At 32.2% G+C, this 23,824-nt stretch overlaps 1 protein-coding gene across 2 annotated transcripts in view; it reads left to right on the top strand.

The window, feature by feature from the left end:
• IRSp53 (Insulin receptor substrate 53 kDa) overlaps window positions 1-23,824 on the top strand; it is a 633,215-nt gene that overhangs the window by 253,827 nt on the left and 355,564 nt on the right. The window lies entirely within an intron of this gene.

Here is a 23,824-nt window from a genome sequence, read left to right as displayed (position 1 = left end):
CGTGTTTCGACAGCGTAGCTCACTGACACAGGTACAATTTTATTACATTACATTACAAGAATATACCGTAACATTACAGTCAATAAAGAAATACATTAAATATTGGTACAATTATTAATTATCAAATTCTAAACTACGTTTCTTCTTCTAAATTTCCTGTAAAACGTGGTTTCATAGAGGAAATTAGTAAGGAATTAATCTGGCAAACTAAGAATATTTTGTAGGTTTCGACTATAAAGATTCTTTTTTCTTTTGTTGTTAAAGTGGTGACAATCTACGAAAATATGTTTAACAGAATAATTATAACAGAATATTACCACAGTGGGTACATGTAGGTGGATCTTGGAAAGTCATTAAATGTTTATGAGTTAGACTTGTATGGTTGATTCTAAGTCGGCGAATTAAAATTTTATGTCATGGAAGAAAACTCAAGCTTTTTGACGCTGGGATGGATATCACGTAGCTTGGAAGGGATTTTATTCCAGTGATCTTGCAAAGACATTTGGACGATATTTTAAAATAAGACTGTAAATCTGTATGTAGTTGTATGTTTTCAGTCTCCATATTAGAAGACGAGGCTTGTTTTGCAAAGAGGTTGGCTAGTTCGTTACCTGGGATTCCTATATGCGAAGGAATCCAGATCATGGTTGTGGATATTTCCATTGAGAATAAACTATCGAAAGAGTTATAAATAGCTTGAACCAAAGTATTTAATGTGTACATACTTTTGAGAGAATAGATAGACGCTAAAGAGTCTGTACATATTGCTTTTTTTTATATTCTGCAGATATTAAGTTTGTAGCTTGAAGAATTGAGAATAATTCAGCAGTATGTATGCAGCAGAAGAGCGGGATATTACAAGATAGGATTAAATCTGTGTTTGAAGTTACAGCACATCCAACAGCTGTAGGACTCTTAGCAGCATCTGTGTATAAAATTTGGTCAAATCTGTTGTTAGCAATTAATAGAAATTGTGAATTAGTCTGGTGCTTACTATAATTAGTTAACTTATTCTAAAAACCAATATAGAGCTGCTTTTTTGTGGACATTTCTGGTGCATATGATAATGTTATTCTCGACCTTCTGCTTGATCAACTTGTTAAATTAGGAGTACCTAGTAAATTTTCCTATGTCCTAGTCAATCTATTTAAAAATTGATAAGTCCATATTCGTTTAAATAATTCACTGATTGGCCCAAGGATAGTTAACAAAGGGTTACCTCAGGACTTTGTGCCTTACTATTTAACTTGTATTAATTAAACTTTCATACTATGGGAATGCAGTGTAATATTTTACAATGCTGATGACTTCTGTTTCTATGTAGAGAAAAAAACTTTTCAACAATCTATTAATGCCTTTAAAGTAAATATGTCGTATTGCAAAATGTATTTTGATAGTCATGGGCCTAACATCTCACCTAAGAAATCAGGTGAAGTATTTTTTTGAGACACAGGTTACCAAAAGTTAGTACGTTAAAATTCTCTCAGCTGGAAATTGCTGTATATAACAGTTTATACCTAGCTGTTACCTTGGATTCAAAATTAACCTGGAACCAGCATATTAATAATTGCATTACCAAATGTTAAAAAAGCCTTAATATTCGTAACGCTGTTAATGGATACGATTGGAGAACATACCCGAAAATAAACTTATTATTTTACAGAGCATATACCAGATCAATTTTGGACTATGGAAGCTTTTTCTATTGATCAGCGACAAAATCTCGTTTGATTAATTGGATCGAATACAATACAAAGATTTAAGGTTAGTCCCAGGAGCTCTCAAATCTACTCCCACACCAGCCTTTTGGCAGAATGTAACGAGCTACCGTTACATTTAAGACGTCTATTTTTATCAGAAAAATTTATAATTAAATTCTTCTTCTTCCTATGCCGTCCTTATTAACGGAGGTTGGCGACCACATTTTTAAAAGCTTCTCTGTCTTTTTCAATGTGAAATAATTCCCCTACAGTCATGTTTGTCCAGTCTCGAGTATTTCGCAGCCATGACTTCCTCTTTCTACCTATTCCCTTTTTGCCATCGACTCTACCCTGCATGATGACCTGCAGAAGACTATATTTATTATTTCTCAGTATGTGTCTAAGTATGCAGTCTTGCGTACCTTTATCGTTCTCAACAATTTTTTGTCTCGACCCATCCTTCTCAGCACTTCCTCATTGGTGACCCTGGCAGTCCATGGAATTCTCAACATTCTCCGGTATATCCAAAGTTCAAAGGCTTCAATCTTCTTAACTATTTGCGCTTTTAGTGTCCATGTTTCTACCCCGTATAATAGTTGCGACCAGACGTAACATTCAACAAACCTCAGTCTCAGCGCAGTATTCAAATTTTTGTCACAGAACAATTGCTTGAATTTTAAGAACGCTGCCCTTGCCATTTCTATTCGTACCCGGATCTCTTGGTCTGGATCTAATTCTGTGTTGATGTAAGCTCCCAGATATTTATATTTTGTCACTCTCGCTATTTGCTGTTCACCAAGAGTTAGTTGTTCATTATTTATTGGACTCCTTGATACTATCATAAATTTGATCTTATCTGTGTTGATGTCAAGTCCCATTTGAATGCATTCACTATTTATTATTTATTTATTTATTTATTAAATTTTATTTATTGAATTTATTATTTAATAAGTGAATAAGTGTAATTAAATTACACTTTAATAATCAAAAGAGCTTATTACAAAAAATGTCTTCTCACCGTTGAAAATCTAGCAAACAAATGGTGGGCAAATAAAAACTCTCTAACTCTAGCAGTTGCTTTTCCCAATTTATTACAATATTTATTTAATGGAGAAGGGATTCCATTCTTTGGTTCCAATTATGACATACTATATTAGTATAAACCTGCTGTAGTAAATCTTTTATCTATTTCAATTGTTCACGAAGATTTATTAGCACAGAAGAAGCTGGAAGACTATAACCATTCTTATAAAATTTAAACTGATGGCTCAAAATCGCCTGCTGGTGTTGGCTGTGCCATTTACATAGACAATATTCAAGATTATTTTCAGTACAATTGAAAATCAGATTGCTTAATATTCACAGCTGAATTGGTAGCCATTGTCAAGGCGTTGGATTGGATAGTTAATAGCACATTATATTTCGAACTATATATAATTTTATCTGACTCACAGTTGGTCCTCCTCGCATTAAGACACTTCTCTTAACACATAATATGTGTATATATTATATTCGAACAGACTTATTGTAGATGCGCTTGAAAAGCTAAGGATCCTCAATTCTCTAAAAAGAATTGTTAACTTTTTGTAGGGGAAAGGTCACTCTAATACTCCAGGCAACAAAAAAGTATACTATTTGGCTAAAGACGCAACTTTTGTGGGTATAGAATACAACGAGTTTCCCAAATGGAAATTAGTTTCAGCTAAGAAGAAACATGTTATACTTAATTGGGAAATTGAGTGGCAATCCTTTACTAATAGTAGCAAAAATACATACTGCAGTATATATCCAACTCCTCCATCTACTCCCCCAAATGACAGAAACTAAATCTCTCGGAAAATTTATACTATGTACGTTAGATGCCTTTTTGGACATGCTACAGTAAACGCTTACCTATATAAAATAAAACTTATCGCAACTGATAAATGTGAATTTAATGGCAGTTATGACGACCTTTACCACTGGATGTTTCAATGTCGGTATAATCAAGAAGCCATAAAATTTTTATTTCAAGCCATCTCCCAACAAAAAATCATACTGCCACAGAACGTTCCTTCTATTGTCTATTTAAGTAGTCGAAATCCAACTATTAGATCGATTTTATGAGAATTTTTCAAACGTACCAAACGGAAAATCTATACTGCCTTTTTCAGTGTTGTGTGAATCCGAAATGGTAGGACGTTAGTTCTTGTATTTCCCATTGTCTTTCCTTTTATGTCGTTTACCTTTAACCGTTGCCTGTATTGTTTCTGTAAAAAAAAGTCGCTATGAAGGGCACCTTAGCGTGAGGCATGTGTTCCTGTTCGATCATTTTTGTATAGTCACCCAATAGTGTTTTTAATGGGACCGTTAGGAAATTGAGTGAGTTAATTGTTTTTACTTATGCAACCAATTGTCTGGCTAAATAGGTTGTGAACCTAAGGTAAAAAAAAATGCATCTTTTTTTTATTATATATTACATCGCTTCGTTTATTCTTTTAGCTGCATAGTAAAAGTTTAAAGAATTTTGTGTATACCTATTAAGATTAATGGCTCTAGCACTTACGACGCGATGATCTTTTCGTTTTTGGATGTGTACTTATTGGCAATATGGAAAATATTTGACGCATTTCTAATGAAGTATAAATTAAACCAGAAAGTAAAAATCTGAATGGTTCTTGGTTGATAAAACGAAACTTCAGATGTTTGCTTCAATCTTTGTCTTTTATAAATTGCAAAGAAAAACAGACGATAAAAAGATAAAAAGAACGACATGGGGGATCTAAAAATTTCCACAACATATCTATTAATCTAAGCAAAAACTTTTGGTGAACTAGTTTCTAATACTTATAAAGAGGAAATAGAAATAAAGAAAATACAGTTGTCATTTGATTTCACGTATAGTGCTCCTTTATATTATATTATACGTATTCTTGGTAGGATAAAATGTGTATAAGCGAATATAAAAAGAGGCACTATACGTAAAATCAAATCTTAACTATCTTTTCTCAAGTATAAATTATTGAAGTTCCTGTAAAGATTAAATTTGCATTAACGAATTTGTTTCCTCAATTATTTTCAATTAATTTGTTATGACCATGTTGCTACATTTAGCAAAAATACGAAATAATAAACACAGGTATTTAATTATTTCAATATAAAAATAAATTAATTAACTTCTTAAACGAGCATAAAACGCATTATAATAATATCACATTACATAATTTATTAGATTATTCCAGATACATTTTACATAATGTCAAATATGGTAACATATCGATTATGATAATAAAAACGAGAAGAGGATCTCTCCTGAAAAAATTTACCAAATTATGATGTTAAAAAATTGAAATGTTCATAAAATTTTGATTAACACATTATGCACACGAAAGACAAAAATATTTTATAATGACTGTCGCTTACAAAACGAACATAGGAAAACAAAAATAGCAAATTGCCAAAACACAAATTCATTTAACAAAAAGCTGTGAGTGTTTAATCAAATGCTGAAGTCCTGCATAGAGCAGCAGATATTATTATTCAAAAGGCGATGCTCATTCGTAGTAATCTGATTTGTTTACAGCAGATACGAGTATATAGATACAGATCCAGGGCAGAGAATAAAGTTACGTAACTGAAGAATACGAGAAGTCTAGCAGAATGAATGATATCTCTTGATCCATATAAATGAATGTCTGTCTGGCGAATGATAGTAAAATGGGATCGACACTGAACATCTTAACTTCACAAATATTAGGCCAGTGGTAATTTGTCACACTTTTTTGTTTATTGAAACCTCAATCTGATTCACCAACACTGCTAGCTGTATGAAGGTAAAGAATTCACGAATATATTTTTATAACAGCCGGAAAAATGAGTAAAGATAGTAATTAATATTAAAACAGATAGGCAGGTATCTTGCAGAATATTTCTGGTTATCTTTTTTTCAGCAATTGAAATCAATATTTATTTATTTTACCATAAGAACAAACTTCTTTATTGAAGCGAGGCTTTTTTTTCTCTAGAGTAAAATAAAGATCAGATCGTCACGACGCGAATAATTCGTGTCGTGACGATCCGTCTCGATACGAAAACGTTATTACTATTTATACTGGCATTGTGTTAATTTTTTAGCGTTCGTTGCTAATAAATTCATTTCACACTATACTCTAATTTTACTTTTAAACATCTTATTTAGTTTAGTAATAATTACTAAACTAGTAAATAAGTTACTATCAAACGATATATATTTATATTTTATTAATAATTTAATATTTAGTCGGGTCTATTTTAGTTATGGCGGGTCTGTCGGAAGCAAATAACGTATGCTTGGCAACAATGCAGACGAAATATACAGTGTAACTTTGTTGATACATTACCAGGTGGCGTTAGGAGCAAATATAATATATTTTTAATTTTTCTTAAATTATAATTTGAGGAAAAATAAAATTCGAATATTTCTAATTCTTGTTAAAATACTTAAGGAATTTAACAGTGAACGTAACATATTTTTAATTATTTTAATATAACGTACCTATATAATTTGTTTAGGAGACTTACTTTTTAAATTTTTAAAAAATCGATTTCTTTTTTTTTACGTAAAAACATTTCTTAGTATCCACAAGGAATCTACGTTCCTGTAGTTGGCTGTATACCATATATTAAAAAATGATATACTGTATACTCTATACCATCTTAAATATTTCTTAGTATCATAGAAACACTGTCCTAAAATTTTATTAAGAAATTCGAAATAGAAACAAAGTTATACCTCTATTTTTTACGCAACACCGAGCGCCCCGCTTCATCTGCACCCCGGCAATTGCTATTCTAAAATTTGTTTTATATTTGTAAAATTTTTTGAAAATTAATATTCTTTTAAAAATCGAAAAGAAGTCTTGGATCTGGTGGTCATTTAAAAGGCAGTCTAAGTAAGGGGACACATTGAAATACCCATAATATACGACTACTAACAAAGCGTCTTAAAATAAATAAAAAACGCCCAACCTTTTTAGTACAGGAAAAAATCTCCCCAAAACAGGCGTTTTTTCCAACTTTTTATAAAAGTGGATATAAAGGCCTTAAAGATATAAAAAAATTTAACTTGTTAAAAATTTATTAATTAATATTGTTCTGAAGCTATTTTCTTGTGGCATTTTAAATTAATTACTATTTAAATGGGAATAAGCCACAATTAAAGGTTAAAATACGTTTATTGACGTTTCAATTTCCACTTCGGAAATCGTTCTCAAAATACAAACATTAGTAAATTAAACAAATTTTGTTTTTTGTATTTTTTTTGCTTAATTTACTAATGTTTGTATTTTGAGAACAATTTCCGAAGTGGAAATGGAAACGTCAATAAACGTATTTTAACCTTTAATTTTAACCTTTAATTGCGGCTTATTCCCATTTAAATAGTAATTAATGTATTCATTAAAATGAAAAAGACAGTCAAGATTTGATTTCACGTACAAAGTTTCTATGTATCTGTTTATACGTATTTCGCCTTAATAGGGCTCATCAGAGAAGTTATTCATAGGCGTTCTCAACGTAAACTTCGATATGGACGCAATAGCGACATCTGATAATAAATCCGTAAAAAAGTTTCGAAACACAAAGGCAAAACAGACGTTGATAAAGATGTTAATAGAGATATGGGGAATCTAAACTTTGCAGTCCACGACATGTCTCCTCAACTAAGCAGAAATCCTTAGCGAATTGGTTTCTTGTACTCAATATAAATACTGAATAAAATGAAAAAGACAGTCAAGATTTGATTTCACGTACAAAGTGTCTATGTATCTGTTTATACGTATTTCGCCCTAATAGGGCTCATCAGAACAGGTATTCATAGGCGTTCTCAACGTGAAAAATAAATCTTCCCGTGAAAAATAGAATTGTAATGTCAGTTGTACTTCAAAATAGAAAAAGAAGTTGCTATTCGTTTATAAAAAAGTATGCTTTTATTCAAAATTTATTTTGAATTTTTTATTATTTATTTGTTTGTGAAGCTGTAGGCAGGATTAGCTTTGATTTTAATTTAATGTTAAAATTTTTATTTTATATTTTATTATGTATAATAAATAATTAGTTAATCTTGGATTATTTTTCCTAGCTAAACTTATTTTTTAAATTTATTTCTAAGATAAGACGTTCTCACACCTGCGAGACTGAGCCAGAAGAGGCCTAAAAATTTGTTCCCAAAGAAAGTTCTGAGTTTTACTGTTCTACATTGGCTTCCAACTTTCAGAGTAGTTATATTGTTACCCATTGGAACCCACCCTTTCTGATGGGTCGTTCAATGGTTACAGGTTAAAGCACAATAAGCCATATACTGTCGGTTGTCTCCATTAAGGCTTCCTTAAATATGTCCTCCGAATATAAGTTAAAAAGTAAAGGCGACCGTATATAGCCTTGTCTTGTAACAAATTTATGCTGATCCACTTTGGGCGCTACTGTAACAAATAGTAGGCAGATCACTTGGGACAAGGTCCCTGCTGTTATAAGATCTGTAGAGTAGTGTGAAGATAAGTTTGAAACTAAATTAAAATAAAAGTTGTGTCCAATATCAAATCTTCAGAATTCATATCCGAAATTGGACAGTATAATTTTATCACCCAGTAGACCGAATGAATTTATTTGTTATTAAGTACACACACGTAGTTAATTAGGTTACATACACATTTGGTCAATTATCAATAATATAATTTGGACATCAGTCAAAAGTGCTGACAAATTTAAACAATTTACATAAATTAGATACACATATCACGCGAGGTCCGCGAAAATATTGACCCAATTAAAATTTATATAAAACTAAGATTTCTTGCCTAGAGAAGCATTCAATCAATATTCACTCAACAAACTTGATAGTCTTCAACGATCAACTTCATCAGTCTCTACTCAAAGTAATCCCGGGTCAACACCCATAGTATATGTCTCATCAATAAACTCTGCTACTATTATTTGGTGTTTCCATTACAACTGAACGAACATCTTCACTGAGCCAACGAAGGGGAATTTGTTCAAGTTGAAACTGAATGCAGTTCGGCTAGCTGGGTATGCTTGAGACTGGCCAGTTAATACTCAAGGTAGGGTTAGGGCTATTTGCATGCCCTGAGAAAACAGTAAAGAATAGAAAAGATGTATATTAACTAAGAAAATATAAGAATAACCAAAACGAACTAAGAGTAAGTACTGACAACAGGAATATAGGAGAGAAGAATGATTTGGGCGCCAGGGAAGATGTTTACTGGACTCTTAGTCTAACAGACACTTCACCTAGTGACTTTATTGCTGCTGCTAATTATGTTTTCTGTAATTAATACCCTACATGAAAATCCCCTTAACAAAGTTATATATATATATATATATATATATATATATATATATATATATATATATATATATATTTAATTTTAAATACCCTTATAATATACAATCCTATTGACCCTTTATATATATATATATATATATATATATATATATATATATATATATATATATATATATATATATATACAATATATTTACATTCTCTAATTTACTAGAAAAGTATGAACTTATTTTATAAAGTTTTATTTATGAATTAAAGCAAAATTTAATGACAACCAACATTTCAATATATTTAAACAACTATAACCCCTCCCTATATTTAAAACAATATATCAGTTTGACAATTTCTAAGTTGATTCCAATCAGATAACCTGTAGATGTATTTAAATTGGTCTGTTCAGAAAGGAACAGATCCTAGATGAATTGGTGATGTTACCAGTAGGGCTGTAGAAATACAAATGGATCTTTGTGCACAAAATGATACGAAAATATGAATTAAGAAACATTGAGCAAAATTATTATTAAGTTTTGGTTCATTCACTCACTAAAAGTTTAAACAAAATTTAACGTAACTTATCTTTAAAATAGTAGGAAAACAATAAAAAAAAAGAACCTGACTACTCTCAAACCGAGAAGATTCTTCTTCCGGCCACCTTACGCCGCTGGGACTAGTCCGGGTGATAGCTATAAGCATACTCTTCTAGTACTAAACTGAACAGCTACTCCACTAATCAGGAAAAACCAAAAAAAAACTCCAACTAAACTAAATGGAATCCATTTTCCTCAAATTCAAAATAATCTTGATTGACTTTATATTCCTTTTTCCTTCAGCGACCAACGCAACAATATTTCACTAATTAAACCAAAATCTTCTTTTCCCAAAAACTTCTAATACTCAAAAAAAACGCCTTCTGTAACTTAAATTGACCTCTGAATAACTTAAAATTTTTCCTGATAACTTGAAAACCTCGTGGCATTAGTCGCTAGAGTATCAATCAATCCTCTGCCTCGTTTATTGGTTGGATATCAAGTCAGTTCTTACACTTTTGAAATCGTTGGCTTCCGTCAGTTCCATGCTAAGCGGAAACGGCAGGTAAGCAGTTTGACCAATTGATAAACAATTGATAATACGATTTCATGTATAGTTGGTTGCATACCTTACAGGCAGAATTAAGTTATTTTAAATTTCTCAGTAACGATAAAGTAATCTTATCGTTACAGTCTCACTCCTCTTTTTATAAATATTTCATCCGACAGTTCTTGTGCAACCTTTATTCTTGCCACTTGATCCCAGTATAGATTTGTAATTATTTGTAATTATGTAATTATTTTGATTTATATCTCTACATCTCTGTACTAGCACCTGTATACTAAACAAGGTTTCTCCCAAGCCACTCTTAAACCCAAATTGAGTATTGGTAATTCTGTCCTCTAACAGCGTGTAAATTCTGCTGTGTATTACTCGCAGGAAGATCTTTAAAACGTGACTCATCAGACTTATTGTCCGATAATCACAGCATGTATTTGGACGATGTTTCTTAGGTATTGTGACAAATGTCGACTTTAACCAATCAGTTGGTGATATCCCATTGTTATAAATTCTGTTAAGGAGATTACACAGAGCTTTAATTCCATTTTCTCCCCAAAACTTTATTATTTTAGCACTTACTTCATCGGGGCCAAGTGCTTTTTCATTTTTTGCCGTTTGTATTGAACGTGTAACCTCACTTTCTGTTATAGATAGACCTGATATAGCAATCGGTGTATAGTGTTCTACTCTCTCATTTTCAAATAATTGAGAAATGTAGTTTTTCCATTCTTTTAACTGTTCATTGATGTCTAATATTCTGTGTCCGTTTCTGTCTTCTAAACTTTGAGATACTTGTTTCCGTTTGTTTCCATCGACCTCTATTAATTTCTTGTGTAGATGAAATGTATCGTATTTCTTTTCATCACGTCATTCATCATCGTGTCATGACTAAATCGCAGGGTCCGAACGGGATTTAGCCAAAACTTTTACAGAAGGGAAACGACCGTCTCTAGAAAAACTTATGTGATACTACACACTAGTTTAAAAATGCGTTACATATCAAAACCAAGAAGTTAGCTCACAGAAGCATACTCACAATAGTAATTTGTATATATAATTCTGATAAAATCGAATAGTGAGAAGACCTAAGACCGATAAGAACAATGTCATTTGTACAAAAGGCTCTAGAAAAACTGCTCGGTAAGTTATGAACAGTGTATTAGTTGCAAATCAACACATCAGGGACAGTATGCGTATAGGGCAACATTTTTTAGGAAATGGCACTGCACCATCTCGTACAGAGAATGTAATGTGAAGATGTGTGTTCTGGAAAACCAAACGGTGATACTGGATACATTTCTTAAAACAAAGAGAGTGTTTGGCAGCACGTCTGACAATGCAATCGCTACAGAAATTCGTTTTATATTAATCGCTCCACATGGATATAGGTACTACATGCTGAAAGATCATGGGATATAAGCAACGTAACTATCATTATAGGTAGCCGAGTACTATCTGCAAGGGAGTCTTATTTATTTTCTTGTGGAATCTTTTTATAGATGTACTGACTGCTAGACTCAAGATCTACAGACATCACCATTCAATCTTTGCTTGTCCACTGCTGGACATAGATATTCCTCATAATTTTCCACCTGTTTTGATCTTGTGCCTCTTTCATCCAATTCCTATGACGACGGTTTAGAATAGCAACACTGAAGTGGAATTAGGCACGTGAACTGCCCAGTTCCACCTTAGTGTTGCTATTCTCTCTGCAGCATAAGCCACTCCTGATCTTCGTCGTAGCTGGCAGTTTGGGATCTTGTCTTGTATTAAAACGTCCAACTTAGCACGCTCCATTGCCCTTTGAGCCACAGGGATCTTTTCATTATTCTCCTTGTCATAGTGATCGTTTCCGCTTCGTAAGTCAGCACTGGCAAAATACACTGATTAAAGGTTTTTTCAAGACATCGGTATGTCGGACGATTTAAAAATGTCGCTTAACTTGCCGAAGGCTGTTCAAGTCAGTCTTATTCGATAGATAAGCTTACCGGTTTGGTTATATTTTGCTATGCGAATCTCGTGATCTAGGTATTTATAGGTCATTACCTGATCTATGGATCTTGTTTTTACTCATAAATCTTCGCTGACTACAAGATTTTGTCATTATCTGTATTTAAGATATATTTATTTTCAATTCTTTCAATTCTTTCCTCAAGCGAGGAAAGGTGGAGCTAATTTAAAAGTTCTTTGGCCTCATTTGGCCTATCAGCTATTAGCACAATATCATCCTCAAATCTAAGGTGGCTAAGCTTTTCAGACATCATATCATGGGATATGCAGATAACCTAGTCATCTTCGCAAAAAAAAGGACACAGTAACAGATATAATGAAATAAGCTCTGACTGTAGTTACAGTTTAACAGTGTACAGTGTTACAAAATCATGAAATTTACCAGAATGGGGAGTTTGTAAGGATTGGGTCTTCTAGGCCTTAATAGTAGAAGCGCTAATATTGGTAGGTAAAGTAAAGTACCTTAGGATAAGATTAACTCGAGGCTCCCTTAGAATCAATGGATAGAACGAATAATCAAGAGAGCGATGACTAGGTTAATGGTAGTTAGGCGCTCTATGTGGTTCAAAACCCGACATGTTATATTGAATTTATAATATGGTGGTAAAACCAACAATAATACATACATTAGTGATATGATGACTACAGGTGAGAAAAAAATGTCATCTTCAAAGATACTGACTTGAAATACTTTTACAATAAACGAGAAATATGAGGCAGAGAAGACACACAGGCTACAGGGTCACAGACAACTCCAAAACTACCAAAAGGTTAAGTGTACGAATATTAAGTAGTATAAGAAATATAAACATTTCAATTTTAGCAGTAAAATGTACCTTTGTATTCTAGGCGGAAGATTATAGTTCTGATAAATCAGGTATTCCCGTAACTATGACATGGCTTTGACAAGTACTTGACAATTTTTCTGAGTTTGGCTGACCTCGATAACTAAAACTTTTATGGATATAAGGTTGAATGCTCGAATAAATGAACTTTGAAAATTAAAGGCAAATAAAATGCCCCTGATGATGCTGTAGAAAGTGAAAGTACTTGGGCAAGATTTAATTATTACAATTGTGCTCGATATTTGCCTTTAATTTTTAAAACCTTTATGTTTTCTTGTAGTGGGTTTTGTAGTAATATTTTTCAAAGTTTATTTTATCCTATTCTAACTTGGATGAACCGTACTATTGACGACCAAATAGTCAGAAACTATTGTATAGTACAAATTGCATTTTCATCGAAAAAGCAACAAACTACTGGTAATTTGAAGAACACTGATAGAGAAGGCAAATGAGTACCAACTACCCCGTATTTCTTGCCTTCATATACTACGAAAAGGCATTTGATAGTATCGAGATGTGCGCTATGGAACAAGTTATTAATAATTGTAGAATAGATTCAAAATATAGTCAACTAATACATAATAGATATGAAAACGCAACTATGATACAACTAGATGAAACTACAAATTACATACCTATTAAAGAGGAGTTCGACAAAGCGAAGTAATATCTCCAAAGCTTTTTCATTAAGCCTTAGAAGACGTCTTTAAAACAAATTGGTTACCATATGGCATCATCGTTAATGGCAACAAGTTAAACCACTTCAGATTCGCTTACGACATCGAGATTATAGCAAGCATATTCAAAGAATTACAAATTATAAAAAGAAACTCGGAGACAGCCCCCAATACGTTGGCCTTAAAATGAATACGAAAAACAAAAACAATGACCAACATAGACGAAACCAAACGTATAACTATAACCTAGGCCAAATCCTGAAAATTGACAAAGAAAACCAAAGTGCGGAAATCACTAGAAGAGCAAGACTATCATGGGTATATTTTGGAAAACTCAGTTGGATATTGAAAAACCGCAAAATACCTCAATACTTGAGAAGCGAAATGTTCAACCAATGCAATTTCCTATCATGATATATGGATGTCAAATCTGGACCCTAACCAAGACAAATATGCATAAACTAGCCACAACAAAAAGGGAAATAAAAAGAGCAATGTAAGGTATATGACTTTCTGTTAAAAAGAACAACGACAGGATAAGATCAAAAACAAAAGTTGAGGATATCACAAAAAAAATTGCCAAACTCAAATGGAGCTTCATAGGTTACACTGCTAGACAAAAAGACCTTACGCTGGAACGCCACAGTACAACATTGGAGACCTTTCAACGGTAGACAACCAAGGGGAAGACCACAGATGAGATGAAATAGCTGGAACAAATTGGAAGTATGTTGCTCAGAAGAGAGATCGATGGAAGGAGTTGGGAGAAGCCTATGTCCAAAAATGAACGGGAGAAGGCTAAGAAGAAGGAGACGTAGTTGCACCTGCAATTAATGAAATATACCTAAACAATAAATAAAAACGCATATGGAAATTGACAGGGCCATTTTCGTTACAACGAAAATTTTTTTCTGCAACCGGGACATAGTAGAGACCTACTCTCTCATAAAAAAACAATAAAATAATACTAAACTTTTACTAAAGATACTAGAAATAAGTAGATAGAATGACAAATATTGATGTGATATCTTAGATGATCTGAGGGTTTACGTCACTACAAATGAACTCTTTTAGACATTTAACAGCAATACATAAGGGTAAGATAGCTTCGATGTTTTCCCCTGTTCGATATTAGCGACACAACAGTATCGCTGTTGTGTCGCTACTAAAAACAAAACATCCTTTATTTTATATTAATAACAAATAATACAAATGAGATGGTTTCTATCTCTAAAATATGTATATCACATTGTAATCAATACCAAATTGTTTATATCTAGTATTCGCGAAAAATTATTCTTTGAATACACGTATTCGGGCCATCCTTTAATTCAAAATTCGATCTCGAGAATTCAGAGAGACAGTTCGAACTGTTAAACAACTGATAATGAGCGAACAAATGAGCACTTTCTAGCTTATGCAAAAATTGCTAGGACTTTGCAAAATGCATTATCGTAACAATAGTACCTATAGGTAGTAATTAATTCTTTTCTTTTATTAATTTTTGTGTTTGTAATATTTTATACGTGAGATCGCGTTTTTGTGTAAATGCTTTATTAAATAACTTATTTTTTCAATTTATTAAAAAGGGCAATGTAAAGTAACAATCTAAATAAAATATTTATTTTATATTAATAACAAATAATACAAATGAGATGGTTTCTATCTCTAAAATATGTATATCACATTGTAATCAATACCAAATTGTTTATATCTAGTATTCGCGAACAATTACTCTTTGAATACACGTATTCGGGCCATCCTTTAATTCGAGATTCGATCTCGAGAATTCAAAGAGACAGTTCGAACTGTTAAACAACTGATAATGAGCGAACAAACGAGCACTTTCTAGCTTATGCAGAAATTGCGAGGACTTTGCAAAATGCATTATCGTAACAATAGTACCTATAGGTAGTAACTAATTCTTTTCTTTTATTAATTTTTGTGTTACTAATATTTTATACGTGAGATCGCGTTTTTGTGTAAAGGCTTTATTAAATAACTTATTTTTTCAATTTATTAAAAAGGGCAATGTAAAGTAACAACCTAAATAAAATACAAGATTTTTAATAAATCTTAGTATTATCATAAAAAATTCGCAAAAAAGGAATAAATTGCGATTCTGTTCCTTTCTCAATATTAAAAAGTGTTTACGTGTCGCCAGATCTACATAAACAAATTTCCCGAGTTCCGAGAAAGTCATAAAATCCAAACTGGCCTATATTTAAATTTCCCAATCTTTTTCCCTTTTCCACTGTAGCTTATACGTGATCGCTTCGGGCTATATAAGGAAAGACTCAGCTTTTATACAAATTAGGTTCTCAGTAAATAGTGAATTGCCATAAATAGAAGGACCTTAGCAAAGTCTAAGGATGGTTAATAGCACTTATTGAGAGAAGCGAACTCTATAAAGGGATATTATAAATGAGTCCAATATTTTTCCTCATTTTTTGCACTCTCTTTTGATCTCAGAAGCGGTTGTAAATAAGTGGCCAGTCGGGAGAATTTACGTCACGGTTTCTCTTGTTTAGCTGATAAAACTGTAATTCTGATGTAGAGTGGTGCAAGAAAAATTGAATTACACGAACAGCAGTATCAAAAAAATGGAAGTTGTTGTTCTTTTATTCTTGCCATTAATCGGACATGAGATAAATAAAAATATATTTTGGACGTGTATTAATAATCAACTGTAGTAATAAATTTTCTTTACACAAAAGAAAAACTCCAGCACGTGTACAGTTGCTATATAAGTATATGTACGGTAAAGAAACTCATACACGAAACAATAATTGATTAAAATGGATACAAAATCTTGAGTCGGTAATTTTTTTTATGTGAGATATTAATTTTTATACAGAAATATCAGCTTAACAATCATGAATTTCCGTTTATTCAGCTTTATTATTTTATGATTAATACATCTAAAAAAATTATTACAAAAAAATAATCACTCTGATAACAGATCAGTACCAATTCTAAACTAAAGTTTAAGTTAAGTATGTACAAAATAAGTTTAGTGTGTAGAGAGTTCAGGAAAACAGTGAACTAAAAATACCGATAATTGCAATGTTTTGTAAGTACGCTTTCTTCGAAACAAAAGGCGGTTGCAGTTTTCTTTTTGGTACTTCAATTACTCCAAACTCTAAGTCCTTGTATGATAGTTTGAAAAGAAATGAATCTGGTCTAGACTTCTCAAATCTGAGTACCTTGAAATCAAATATTTTTATAGGGTTGCCAGTCACATCTTTGGCGAAGTTGTTGAAGAAACGTCTTAATTTGTTCCCCTGAGATCTTGCCTCATCGTATTATTGTGAGATTAATGTACTGCTGCGGAATGGCATTTGGACCACTTTTTAGTGATTTTTTTATTTCCTTCTCAATTACAGAGTGGGCGGCATCACTGTCAATTTGAGTATGGCCGCAGATTACGAATTTATAGTATAGTAGCTTATATTTTTAATGTTTTTACTGTGTGTAAGAATATTAAAATGATATGCCTATCCTTATTTAGCTTACAACAGTTTTCAGAGTAGTACGTGAGTTCCAAATAGTCATTTTAATTTCGGAATCTTTCTGCTCCAAAGAATTCAATATGCAAGTTATAGCAATTTCGCACCTGGTCAACAGGTTGGATGCCTTCGACGCTTATAAGAGTCACTGTGTATTTTGCTCGGGTACCTCCGTCGCTTATAAGCGTTCGGTACGTATTTATATATTTATTTACATTTCTTAGTCGGAACCGCAGTTGTGTTGCATACTTCTTAGTAGGCACTCAAGGAAGGATAATTATTACTCATAAACACACGTGGTTCAAGTTTTTCCAATATTTTTATTGTTTTATTATCATGCAAAATGAATACGTTGAGGCTGGTCCTTCCAGACCTAAAAGGAGTCGTTATCATAAGCACACTGAAGCAGAATTGTTAGAAATGTTGGAAAATAGTGATGAGTTTAGTGATTTTGAATTAGAGGAAGACTTTGATTGCGGATGGACAGGAACGAACTCAGAGAGTGAGAATGAAATCGGAAAAGTAATATCTGATTCGCAACAGCCTGCGGCTGAAGAAAATCTGTATTTACAACAACCTGCGGCTGAAGAAACTGTAGATGAATGTTCCGACATCTGTTGAGAAGATGTACCAGGTGAGATGAAAGATTTTCCGTTTCTTAAAAATCAGTCATTCAATGCAGTTCTACCAGAAAACACTCCAATCTGTTTTTTTCGTAGTATATTTACTGATGATATTTTAGAATTTATAGTTGATGAAACAAATATTAACGCGGAAAATATTTTTTTATCGGTGCAGACACGAGAAAAATCTAGAATTTGTTCATGGAAAAATGGGACGAAGGAAGAATTATTAATATTTTTTGGAATATTTTTACATATGGGTGTTGTACGACAACCAAGGATGCGCGATTATTGGAAACGAGACCATTTATTTAATAACGCTAGAATTTCTTCTAGTATGAGTAAAAACAGGTTTTTACTGATACTGCGAGCACTTCATTTCTCCAGAAATCCCCCACTAGATGAATCTAGACCTGAAGATAGACTTTACAAAATAAGACCGATAATAAATTTCTTTAACGAAAAAATGGCAGAAATATTTTATCCAGGATGTGAGTTATCTCTAGATGAATCCATGGTTCTTTTTCGCGGCAGGATTATGTTCAAGCATTACATTTAAAACAAAAAACACAAATATGGGATTAAGTTGTATTTATTAACAAACCCTAGAGGTATTGCTTAAAAATTTGCTGTATATACTGGTATGTTAGAAGATACTGGCGGTAAAGGACATTCTGAAAAAGTTGTCGTACATTCAATGGATGGATTATTAAATATTGGCCATCATATTTATATGGACAACTATTACAACAGTTCTTCTTTAGCCAGAACTCTAATCAAGACTCAGACTCACTGCACCGGTACACTTCAGTCTAATAGAAAAATGACAACCAAAGCTGTTATTTCAACTAAGCTGAAAAAGGGAGAAACCAATGCGCAATATGCTAAAGGAGTAGTGATAGGAAAGTGAAAGGATGAGAGGGATGTTTCATATATTTTAAATAAATATGTAAATACAATGGTTGAAGTAGAAAATAAAAGAAAACAAAAAATTACTAAGCCATTGCCTGTCGCCGACTACAATAAACATATGTCAGGTGTAGATCACCTTGATCAAATGCTTTCCTACTACCTTCACGAAAGAAAAACAATAAGATGGCTAAAGAAACTTTTTTTCCATATTATGGACATGATGCTCAATAATGCTTTTCACTTATATAATATATATTCTGGACAGAAAATGTCATCATTTGATTTTAGAATGGCAATCATAAATGAACTTTTACCTCCTTATGAGAATTTAAATAAAAAAAAGCATCAAATATCGAACATAGGCTAATAAAAAGGGAAGCGACTCCAGGTAAAAAACAACTCGACAGAAAAAGATGTCAAAGCTATTCCAAAGAAAAAAAACGGACGGATACAACATACGTGTGCGAAACTTGTCCCGGAAATCCAGGATATTGTCATTAATTGCAGCATCATAATTCACAAATAGAATATAGAAGTCAAAGTTTTATTAATATTAAGTTTGTTTTTGTTACATGTTTTGAAATAAATAATGTTTTACTGTAGAGTATAGGCAACGCTTATAAGCGTCAACGGTACACGGAGATGAATGCCGAAACTCAGTGCCACTGCCGCTTATGAGCGTCAGTTTTTTTTACCTTTTCTTAAATATTTGAAATAGCAATTACATATAAAATATCATTATTCATAATTATTAGCAACGGCATACCGTTTTTTCTATTTTTTTAATTTCGGACCACGTAAAAGTAAGTTACAAAATAGCGGCATCCAACCTGTTAAATTATAAGTTATAGTTTATTTTGAATTTATAATAACCCTGGTTAGTTTTTTTCAGTATGTTCTTTTACATAGTATCTATGTAAGTTATCTAAACTTTTACCAACATCTATGTAGTTTCTACAAGTATTAACACGAAGGTTATAGCTTTCCATACGTGGGACTAAGTTGATGTGGTTCCAAACTGATTTTGTTAATATCAGGTTTTACTGTAAAATTATTTGATTATTTTTTTTCTTATCTGTTTTAAGAAATATATTTTTTTTTGCCAAAGGTGTTTTTATTGGTCTGTCGTTGATTCTCAACGTATTCTTAAAAAATAGTCTGTAAACTCTTACTCTTTCTCTCTATATGGAAGTAGAAGGCATAATTAATCTTTGACTATTGTCATGTAAGGTATATTCTCTTTAAATATTTCAACCAACGCATCATTTATGTTTTTACCTAATCTGGAATTGAAATCACCACATAACATGCTTTCTCTTGTCGTACCAATTCTTTCGATTTCTTCATTTAATTGATAGTAGAAAGTATCTGTGTTGTATACCAATTTATTATCATTTACTCCTTACTTTACAGATAAACTAACTTATGATAATTGATACTCCTGGTTGTTCTATTTTTTCTTTAGAAATCTATTTTCCTTAACTTTATGATCCTCTACCCTTTTGTTTGGTTTCTGTTAGCACTGAAATATCAATTTTTAGTCTGTCGACTTTACTTACTACTTCATTTATTTTCTTTGAGAAACTCTGTATATTCTATGAAATTACCCTATAAAGGTGTTAACCTCTTTTGATTAAGTTTTTTTTCAATATTTTTTTAAGTATGATAGGGGACTAGCCTGTCGCTATAACCCTTTCCCTTTGTCGGAGCTTGGGACCGTCAAGAGTAAGTGTTATGCTATTCGATGCACACAATAACTATTCCAACCGAATTTCCAAAATTAATAAAGACCACAAATTTACATTTATAACAGCTGTACGACCTAATGAAAAAACTTAGATTTCGCAGTTTATAACCAAACTTTAATAATAATAAAAGTAAATGGCCGACCAATCAATAATATACGGTTTGCCGACGACACTATTTTATTAGCGGAATGTGTTGAGGATTTACAACAAATAGTTGGCAGAGTGTTAGAGGTCAGTGAAGAAAACGGACTGTCCCTACACACAAAAAAAGACACAATTTATGGTAATTACAAAAGCCCAAGAGCGCCAAGAAAACATAACAATACATGAAGAACAAATTAAAAAAGTTGAAAAATATAAATATCTGGGTACAATAATTAACGAAAATAATGAGTACACAGAAGAAATTAAGGCATGAATAGGATAGGCAAGAAATTCTTTCAACAAACTAAAAAAAGTACTCTGCAGCAGGGATATTTCAATTTCTTTAAAGATAAGACTTCTGAGATGCTACGTGTTCTCCGTATTATTTTATGGGTTGGAGGCTTGGACATTAAAGAAAGATGTTTCGGATAGATTAGAAGCCTTCGAGTTATGGCCCTACAGAAGGATATTGAGAATAAGTTGGGTGGATAGAGTCACGAATGTCGAAGTGTTGAGAAGAATGGGAAAAGATAAAGAGGTTTTAAATACAATTAAAGTCAGAAAACTGCAATATCTGCGTTATAACTTGCTGCAATTAATAATACAAGGAAGAATACAGGGTAGAAGGAGTCGCGGAAGAAGACGCATCTCCTGGTTAAACAATTTGAGAGCTTGGTTTAACTGCACTTCTGCTGACCTCTTTAGAGCAGCGGTATCGAAAGTGCGAATTGCCATGATGGTTGCCAACCTTCTTAGAGGAGATGGCACATACAGAAGAAGAACTAAACTTTAGAACATGTAAAAAAGTATAATGTCTTCTAGAAAAGTCAATCTAGTTTAAGGAACAATTATTCTTTAAAATCACGCTACAACTAGCTTAGAGTAATTCAAAAGAGAAGTTAATAATAATATATATTAGTATTAGTATATGGAAAATGAGTCAATACTCAAAATCTTAAGTAGTTTTTAGTTAATAAAGTTTGTGAATTTTGGGCTACTGGTTTCAAGGTTTACAATATTTGCCCCATCATCAGGTACCAATACGTTATTTTTATATGTATTAAAAACTAAAAGCTAAAACTACAACTATAACAACAATTGAGAGTGAGATTAACAAAACAAGTATTGTATTGGTGCATTAGTGCCATTGGGCATCACCAATCTGATGGAAGCTGTACTAACTAGTCAGCTGTTAGTATAGGGTTTATAAAGTTATTTAATAATAATATATATGTAAATAATATTATGTTTATATGAGAAGAGACCACAATAATTGATTGTAATGAAACCTTTTCTAGATGTGTTAATCACAAAAGGGCACACAGGACATGCAACCAAGGTTTACGGAAAACCAACCCAACAAATATTTAAATTGCACTCAAACCACAACGTAAACATCAAAAAAGAAATTATCAAATTATCATGTGATAGAGTCCGAAACGCCTGATCTAACTTAGGAAGAAACAAACAGCTAACAAAGGTTTTTCAAAAAATGACTACCCATTGTCATTTATAAATAAGAAATTTCACAACATTGATGAAAGAAAACAACAGAACACCACAAGCAATGTAGAAAACTCATCAGAAGGAATTTAATGATGACAACTATAGTGTTGTCATCAACTGTAACAACTTAAAAACTAAAAAGGATAAAAAATAAGAACAACGTCACAACAATATTCAAGACAACAAATACACTGAGATCTATCCTGTCCAAACCCAAACCAGACAACAAACAAAAAAGATCAAAGAACTGATCTATAAACTACCCTATGAGTGCAACAATTTCTATGGAAAAGAAACCACAAGATCACTAAGTGTCAGGATATGATAAATAAGCATAAAACATACATCAAAAACAAAAACTCCGACAAATCTCATATATACAAATATGGCTGAAATAGTAAGCACAGACTACAATAGAAAGATCTCAATAATTATAAAAAAAAAAACAGACATATAAAAAAGAGAAAAGTCAAAGAAGCAGCTCTTATCCTACTTAATAAACAAAAATATGTAGTAAACGCATTAGCAGAATATAGCAGGCTTTGATTCTTCTTCTTCTTCTAGTTCCGACTCCACTAATGAAGGTTGACTATAAACATTGGGAAACTAGGACACCTATTTGCTTTCATTTTACGAGATGCAAAAACTCGTATTTATTATTTCTAAGTGTGCGCCCCAAATATGTCTTTTTTTTCTATTAATGGTAGTCAAAAGTTCTCTGTCTCTTTTCGTTCTGTGCAACTCCATTTCGTTCATGATATGATCGGTCCATGGTATTTTCAAAATTCTCCTAAAAAGTCATATCTCAAAAGCTTCTAGCTTCCTTATTAAGCCAACATTAACAGTACAAGCTACGGCACCATAAAGAAGAATATAGTGGATATAACATTTTACCATCCGATATCGAACTTGCAGATTGAGTCTTTTATTACTCAGAAATTTCCTCATCTTCAAAAACGCTGTGTAAGTGCTTGTCTAAGTAACTCTTCGGAGTATTAATGAAATAGTATTGGTGAAACAACGCAAGCTTATCTTACTTCTCTACTTATGTTATGCATCCGTGATATTTCCATCTAATGTTACTACAGCCTGTTGATTCCAGTAGAGATTTTTCGCGATGGTAATATCATTTTTGTCGAGCTTTGATTGTCAATACTAAAAAAAGAAGTCAACAGCAAGGATATACCAACAAAAGATGATTAATAGGAAGTCTGAGACATGTAATCTACAATTATATAAAATACATATGCAAGATACAATACAAAAACATATAACTAAATAAACACACATTACACAAACGACTAATACATAAACAAATAATACAAAAGAAACACACACACAAAATAGTCAGAATTTGATACCCCAAAGGTACACGTACCATCTTTTGTTTAACTATAACACGCCATTGCCTACAAGTTCGAGGCCAGGTAGGTCAAGCGTCAATTTTGAAAACAACAACCTAACAACTTTGTTGGTTATATATTTTAGCAGAATTTTTTAAAATAATCTTTTTTTTTATTGATTTTCGGGGTGAAAATCGAAACGTCAAAACATCATCTAAAAATGTAATGCACAAGTAAATAATTTTAGAGAACCTTTTTCAATATATACATAATATTTGATTTGAACTAAATATTTTATGTATGTATATTGTTGATAAGTTGCAGTAAATGATAAATATTAATATGTGATTCAATGTACTATTGTAGAAATTTAAAATATTGATTTGTCGTAAGATTTACA

This window comes from Diabrotica undecimpunctata, chromosome 2, assembly GCF_040954645.1.
Source record: "Diabrotica undecimpunctata isolate CICGRU chromosome 2, icDiaUnde3, whole genome shotgun sequence".
NCBI lineage: Eukaryota > Metazoa > Arthropoda > Insecta > Coleoptera > Chrysomelidae > Diabrotica > Diabrotica undecimpunctata.
Note: the sequence above shows the minus strand (reverse complement) of the source record. Positions and strands in the feature narration are given on the sequence as shown.